General features: G+C 36.1%; 2 pseudogenes; one reads left to right on the forward strand and one right to left on the reverse strand.

Annotated features, from left to right (window-relative positions):
* Positions 1-3,488: 3,488 nt before the first annotated feature.
* Positions 3,489-3,827, reverse strand: LOC102882300 (annotated as a pseudogene).
* Positions 3,828-7,090: 3,263 nt separating this feature from the next.
* LOC112479159 lies at positions 7,091-7,209 on the forward strand (annotated as a pseudogene).
* Positions 7,210-8,192: the final 983 nt, after the last annotated feature.

Below are 8,192 nucleotides of genomic sequence, written 5' to 3' on the forward strand. Positions count from 1 at the left end.
GTGCATAAATCTTTTCAAATTACAGTTTTTGTTTTCTTTGGATAAATACCCAGAACTGGAATCGTTAGATCATATGGTAATTCTACTTCTAATTGTTTTAGGAACTTCCATACTGTTTTCAATAGTGGCTGCACCAATTTATGATCCCACCAACAGTGTATAAGGGTTCTCTTTTCTCTTCATCCTCAGCAACTTATTTCTTGTCTTTTTGATAACAGCCATCTAACAGGTGATATCTCATTGTGGTTTTGATTTGAATTTCCCTGATGATTAATGTTGAGCCAACATTTTCATTGACCTGTTGGCCATCTGTATATCTTCCTTGGAAAAATATCTATTCAGATCTTCTGCCCATTTTTTAATTGGATTGTTTGTTTTTTGTTTTGTGTTTTTTTTGTTTTTTGCTATTGAGTTATATGAGTTCTTTATACATTTTGGATATTAACCCATTATCAGATATATGATTTGCATTTACATTCCCCCATTCAGGAGGTTGCCTTTTCATTTTGTTGATGGTTTCTTCCACTTTGTAGAAACTTTTTAGTTTAATGTGGTCCTATTTATTTTTGCTTTTGTTTCCCTTGCCTTTGGAATCAGAGCCACGAAAATATTGCTAAAACTCATTTTGAGGAGCTTACTGCCTATGTTTTCTTCTAGAAGTTTTACGGTTTCAGGTCTTACATTCAAGTCTTCAATCAATTTTAAGTTTTGTGTATGGTATAAGATAGTGGTCTAGTTTCTTTTTTTTTTTCTTTGTGTTTTTTGTGTGTTTGTGTGTTTGTTTTTTGCATGTAGCTAACCATTTATTGAAGAGACTGTCCTTTCTCCATTGTCCATTCTTGGCTCCTTTGTTGTAATTTAATTGTCCATATATGTGTGGGTTTATTTGGGGGGTCTCAGTCCTATTTCATTAACCTATGTGTCTGTTTTTATGCTAATACCATACTGTTTTAATTATGATAGCTTTGTAATATAGCTTGAAATCAGAGAGTGTGATGCCTCCCGTTTTGTTCTTCTTAATATTGCTTTGACTATTCAAGATCTTTCATGGTTCCATACAAATTTCAGAATTGCTTGTTCTATTTCTGTGAAAAATACCATTGGATTTTTGATAGAGATTGCATTGAATCTGTATATTGCTTTAGACAGTATAGACAATTTAACAATATTAATTCTTCCAATTAATGAGCATGGGATATTTTTTCATTTACTTGTGTTTTCAATTTATTTCAATAATGTCTTGTAGTTTACAAGTCTTTACTTCCTTGGTTAAATTTACTCCTAGGTATTTTTTTGGTGCAATTGTAAATGGGATTGTTTTCTTAAATTCTCTTTCTGATAGTTTTATTAAAGAAATGCAACAATTTTTACATATTTTATATCCTGCAACTTTACTGAATTTGTTTATCAGTTCTAACAGTTTTTGATGGAGTCTTTAGGATTTTCTATATATAATATCATATCATCTGCAAATAGTAACAGTTTTACTTCTTGCTCAATTTGGATGCCTCTTCTATCTTTTTCTTACCTAAGTGCTCTGGCTAAGACTTCCAATACTATGTCGAATAAAACTAGTGAGAGAAGACATCCTTGTCTTGCTCCTGATCGTAAAGGAAAAGCTTTCAGCTTTTCAGTGTTGAGTATGATGTTAGTTGTGGGCTTATCATATATGGCCTTTATTATGTTGAAGTATGTTCCCTCTATACTTACTTCATTGAGAGTTTTTTTTTTTAAATCAGAAGTGGATGTTGAATTTTGTCAAATGTGTTTTCTGCTTCTATTGAGATGATAGTATTTTTATTTTTCACTTTGTTAATGTGGTATATCACATGACTGGCTTGTGGATGTTGAACCATTCTTGCATCCCTGGAATAAATCCCAATTCATCATGGTGTATAATCCTCTTAATGTATTGTAGAATTCAGTTTGCAAATATTTTGTGAGGATTTTTGCATCTATATTTTGCAATATAGGGATATTGGCCTATAATTTTCTTTTTTGTGTATGGCGTTCTTATCTGGTTTTGGTATCAGGGTAATGCTGGCCTTGTAAAATGTGTTTGGCAGAGCTCTCCTCTCTTCTATTTTTTTGAAAAGTTTGAGGAGGATTGCTATTAATTCTTCTTTCAATGTTTGGTAGAATTCACTAATGAAGTCCTATGGTCCTGGACTTTTATTGGAAGGTTTTTGATTACCGATTCAATCTCTTTCATCACGACTCAGTCTGTGTAGGCTGTGTATTTGTAGAAATTCATACATTTCTTCTGGTTGTCCAATTCGTTGGTGTATAACTGTTTCTAGAAGTCTCATGATCCTTTGTATTTCCATGGTATGTTCTAACAGCTCCTCTTTCATTTCTTTACTTGAGTCTCTTTTTTCTTGATGAGGATAGCTTAAATATTTGTCAATTTTGTTTACCTCTTCAAATAACCTGCTTTTAGCTTCATTGATCTTTTCTATTGTCTTTTTAGTCTCTAGTTCATTTATTTCCTTACTTTTACTACCTTTGGGCTTCATTTGTTCTTTTTCTAGTTCCTGGAGGTGTAAAGTTAGGTCGTTTGAGACTTTTTTTATTTCTTCAGGTAGGAATTTATCCCTATGAACTTTCCTCTTTGAAACGCTTTTGCTGCATCCCATGAATTTTGGTATGTTACATTTCCATTTTTGTCTCAAGGTATTTTTTTTTTCTTTTGATTTCTCTTTGACCTATTGGTCAGTAGCATGTCATTTAAGCTCCACGTATTTCTGAATTTCCAGTTTTCTCCCTGTAATTAATCTCGTTTCACACTATTGTATTTGGAAAAGATGTTAGATAGGATTTCAATTCTCTTAAATTTATTAAGACCTATTTCGTGGCCTAACATATCTTGGAAAATGTTCCATGTGCACTAGAGAAGAATGTATACTCTGCTGCTTTTGGATGGAATGTTCTGGAAATATCTATTAATCCATATGGTCTAACATGTCATTTAAGGCTGATGTTTCCTTACTGATTTTCTGTCTGGATGATTTATCTATTAGGGTACTGAATTCTTCTATTATTATATTGCTGTCTATTTCTCCCTTTAGGTCTGTTAATATTTGCTGTATATATATAAGTGCTCCTCCAGGGTTCTTATTGGAGGTCAGTCATGTAAGGAACATGACTGATCTTAGCTACTCAGTCTTCAGCTCCCTAACCAAGGTCAAATTAATATAGTATAGTCAAAAGCCCCTAAGTATACAAAAATAGGCACTCACCAAAAATAACATTATTAGCATAAACTATCTGGTATGGCCCAAAGCCCAGATATATAAAAATTTTTCTTATTAGGCAATATATTCTAAAGGCTCAAAAGTTATCTCCCAAGAGTTGTCAAGGGCCAGTCCTGATGACTTAACTTTTTAGCATACATTTCTTTCTTTTTCTTTCTTTCTCTTTTTCCTTTCTTTCTTTCTTCCTTTCTTTCTTTCTTCTTCTTTCCTTCCTTCCTTGCTTCCTTCTTTTTTTTTTTAACATAAATTAACCCATTTATTCTAGGCTAGCAATATTTCAGATTGTGGAGCTTCTACTGGTCTTTCAATTCCTTCAGTCTTCTGATGGCAGACTTTATTGTGATGGCAGAAGTGGTGTTGTAGGTCCAGATACCACCAGCTACTGTTTTCATGCAGGAACCACAGTGCCAGATCCCCACACCTCCTCTCTTCACCTTGGTTTTGCCACAGAAGGAGCCAAGTGTACTTGGCGTGCTGGCTGATTTTAATTTTCTTCACCATTTTTCCGAGGGAGGTGCCATAATGGATCCTGTATTTACCAACGATTCTGACCTTCTTGGTGCATTTAGCCATGTTGCCGCCAACTAGGTCAGAACCCACAGAGGAACCATTTCTTTAACTTAAAACTCTTGAAGATTTGTTCTGCTGCTCTCAGGATCAAACCGCAAATCGTAAGTCTATTATATAAAGTTCTATATAATCTGGGCCCTGCCTCCCTCTTCAGCTTCTTCCTTTCTAGCCTCTCTCCTATTGACAGAACTCAGCTTTCATCATAGCCATACTAAATTCCTTGCCATCGCCCATATATGATTTCGCATCACTCCATGATGCCTTGACGTTCACTACTATTTTGTCAAGCTAGAATATGCCTCCCACTTCTGCCTAGCATATACCAGTCATGTCTTAGAACTAAGCCCATATGTTGCTAGGAGGCCATTCCTATTTATTCCCTGTCATCTCTCCATCCATTCTCTCACATTGTCACCTGTGTCTACCTGTATAGTCATAGCAATAAAACTTTATTGCATAGATTTAATTAAACAATTGTCATCCTCTACTAGATTAAGCTGTTTGAAGGAGGGCCTGATATAGCTGATATGTCTGATTCTCAGTACGTAGGTATTTGAAAACTTTGAATCCCTGATCCCAGATTCCTAATCTTATGCATGTCCCACAACTCTAGACTGCATTATGAAGTTGCCCTAAACTTTAAAAGCACTATTTAAAGCATCCTAATGTGTAAAAGACATCTGTAAACTTCTTGGACATGCATGATTTTGTAGAACTTGATGAAATAAGTTTCTCATTAAGTTATAAGCTTATCGAAGGGCCTGTTTAGGGGCATTTCTCTGTACTGAGAGTTTATCGAAAAGTAAAATGAACAAGTGCAATCATCCAATGACAAATTTGAAGGATAACTGTAGGGCCTATAAGTCTTGGGGAGGAGAATACAGAGTGTTCTGATCATCCTCCTGGGGAAACTGAAATAAGAGAAGATATGGTAGCTCATACCACAAAAGGAATGTCTACTAGAGACAGCCTTGAGTTTCCATTTCTCTGTCTTTCCATTGAACCATAGGGGTTGAAGACCTGTAACCTGGAAGTCAAAAATCAAATTTTAAGTGTTCCGGGCCTGATATCTGAGTTGTGCTTACATTCCTGAACTTACACGTATTCTGGCTTTAGAATGAGTCCACCTAAATGTCCTCAGATGAGGTCTCAAACTTTTTCCCTGGCATCTGTTCCTCAACAAAGAATATGACTTCTTCAGAAAAATGGTAAATGAGGAGATACTCATTTCTCTACTCAGGTGGCTGTGAATTCTGGCCCCATGGGGTACAGGCCTGAAGCAGCTTAATGGACATTAGCTGTTATGCCACATCCTGTACTAAGTCTGCTAATTTAATCCTCTCAGCTGCCAAATGGGGTGGGTATCCTGTTCCTGAGTCACAAAAAGCCTATGCTATCTTGGCTTCCTGACAGATTATTTAACAGCTGATACCATCTAACACTGAGACCTTAAGAAATGTTTGTATTTAAAGCAAATTCAGAAATGGCCACTCATATAGACACTTCGTTCACATGAAGTAATTCAGATCATTACCTGGATAACCAATGATCGTGGCTCAAACTGCTGATTCTTATGTTCATAAGGATTTTATTTTCTATTGCTATGTTTATAAAGTATAAAATGACTTGCCATGTAGTGAAAATTATGTTTGAGAAAAATATACAAAGCTTACTCTTGTTTCATGTACTCCTTAGCATGCCTCAGGAAAAGAGTATATCCTAGTTTCAAAAGAAGTTCATTGGGATTTGTTCAATAAATTCATGACAGATTGCTTCCTGAAGTTGCCTAAAGCCATACAGAACTGAAGCTAGGAATGCTCTTCTCTTGAAGATCTTTCATTGAAGATATTCTATATTATCCTAGAACATTATCTTTTTAATACTATTTCCAGGAAACCAGATAGGGTAGAACCCTAGTCTGACCAGTGATGTTCATTATGAGTACAATATGAATGTACTGAAAACAATGTCCTTCCAAACTGAGAAGTTCTTGAGTAAGCCTTTAAACTGTATTTGTAATTCCTTCTCTCTTTTTCCTGCCACCAGCAAAACCTCACCATGCCTAGGATCCTACGTGCTCTTAACTTGAACACCATGTTGCAAGAGATTCAGCATGCAGGGAAGTTCTTAATTCAGCACCATGAATTCCTCATTCTCCTTACATTAGGATATTCACTGTTCACTATTGGAATGGCTTTGTCAAGTGATGACTGGATAACTTTTATTCTTGGACTAGTTCTTCTTTGGGTACTGATACTAAACATATGAACATTATAGTACAACAATGGAGAAGGTGAGTTCAAGGCAAGCGAAGCATTACTATGTCTAACTACAGAATGAACCTCCAACCTAATGTGGACTGCAAGAGTCATGATGAGCCTATCATCCACTTTTGGGTGCAGAGCCAGGCCTCAGATGTATCTTAATATTATTAACTCTTCTTAAACCTGAAATTTTAGCCTTTAAGCTACAGCAACAACAATTTTGCTTCTATTCAGCTTTTCTTATATCATGTTTGAGGCAGAGGGAAAATTCTTCATCTTGATAATGACAAGTTCTCTCCAAATGTAAGTAAGTGGTACAATAAAGTAATCAACAAGAGAAGCGGGTTTAGGGGGAATTTCTTCAGAGCCAGTTTACAAAACCCTTCCTGGGTTCCGGAGTCAGTGCCCTCCAGAATAAAAAAGGGCAAAATCACTGAGCCTATGTGCCTATGTAACTTTAAAACAACCCATCACTTAAAAAGTAAAAGTCAAGGGGGACTCAACTTTTATAGGCTTTGCTACTTATAGAGAGCACAAATTAGGTGGGCCCCAGAAAACATGAACAAAACCAATACAACGACCCCTGTTTATTAAACAGAAACTACTTGGGCAGTGCCTTTTGTCCATTCTCAGGATTCCGATATTGCTGATAATATGTATGTGTGCCAAGGCCTACGGTCATTGCCTTTTTCTCCCAGAGTATTTTCTCTTCTCTTACAGTCCACCCCAATGAAGAAAAGAGCAGCAGAGCCAGGACCCATTAGACCCAGATAGACATCTTGTGGTTCTCATCTGGGGCAATTTCGTTTCCTGGAGAACACTTGCTGATTTCTAAAGTCACTTTTGGTTATCACACCCTGGAGAGTGTGGTGGGAGGAGGGAGGTTCTACTGGCATTTCTGATGGGTAGAGCCCAGAGTGCTACTCAATGTCCAGTATAAAGGATAGCCCTCTCACACCAAGGAATTATCTAGGACTGTACTGATCCAAAAAATTAAAAAGAGTCTACGGCCATGATACCCTGAATAAGCCCGATTCCGTCTGATCTCAGAAGCTAAGCAGGGTTGAGCCTGGTTAGTACTTGGATGGGAGACCACCTAAAAAGACCAGGTGCTGTAGGCATGAAAAATAAAAAAAAAGGGGGATTGTAAGCTGACAAGGTCCTGGCAATCTGTGATGTCAACCAAGGGTTGCCTTGCCTAAAAATTAAAAAGAAAAAAAAAAAAAGGAAAAAAAGGAACAAAGCTAGAAGGAACAAAAAGAACTGCAAGATGATCACTGTTCTGAAACATACTCTATTCTTATCAAAATGTGAATCATATTGGTTCTCACAGGATCACAAAACAGGATGATGGGAGGACACACTATCACTATTCCTCTATAGTAATGTGTAGCTGGGATTAAAAATAATGGACAACACTGCAATTTAATTTCACACTGTAGTTTAATAACTCACAAAAATGCTATGTCCCTGACACAAGCACAAAGTGATTAAAAAGTTATTTATTATTAAAAGGAAATGAGACTTCTTAGAGAGTAATTGTAAAGAATAAAAGGTAAAAGTCCTCCCTGACAACCCCATTCCTCACAGTGAATACCCTTAATAACCATTTGCACATTATTTGTTTTCTTTTTTTCCCCAAAAGATTTCTTTTTATTCATAATGTAAAAGTTTCCTAATTAATCATTTAATACTTTATCCCAAAGTCCACTGTCTAATCCTAATGAAAATCTATCCAGCCTCTGGTACTAGCCACAAATTTGAGGGCTCACAAGTAGGAATTCAGGAGTGAGAAATTTCAAATATAAAAGCCATCAGGCCTTGAAGAAGGTTTCACAGGCCTGGCCATTATTTCACAAGACACACTCCTTCTTCCCAACTTCTCTTCAGGGTTCCATATGCCCAAAAAACAAGTGGAAAAAAAAATACATATTTGATTACATATTTGATTCCACTATCTACATCATCCCATGTTCAGAAAACTATTGAATCCTATTATTTCTTCCTTCATTCAAAAAATACTTTATTAAGAGACTATATGCCAAGTTCTATGCTAGGCTGTGAGAATATCAAGATAAATAAACATAGTTCTTGCCCTCAAGCA

Source organism: Pteropus alecto, unplaced genomic scaffold (assembly GCF_000325575.1).
Source record: "Pteropus alecto unplaced genomic scaffold, ASM32557v1 scaffold34, whole genome shotgun sequence".
NCBI lineage: Eukaryota > Metazoa > Chordata > Mammalia > Chiroptera > Pteropodidae > Pteropus > Pteropus alecto.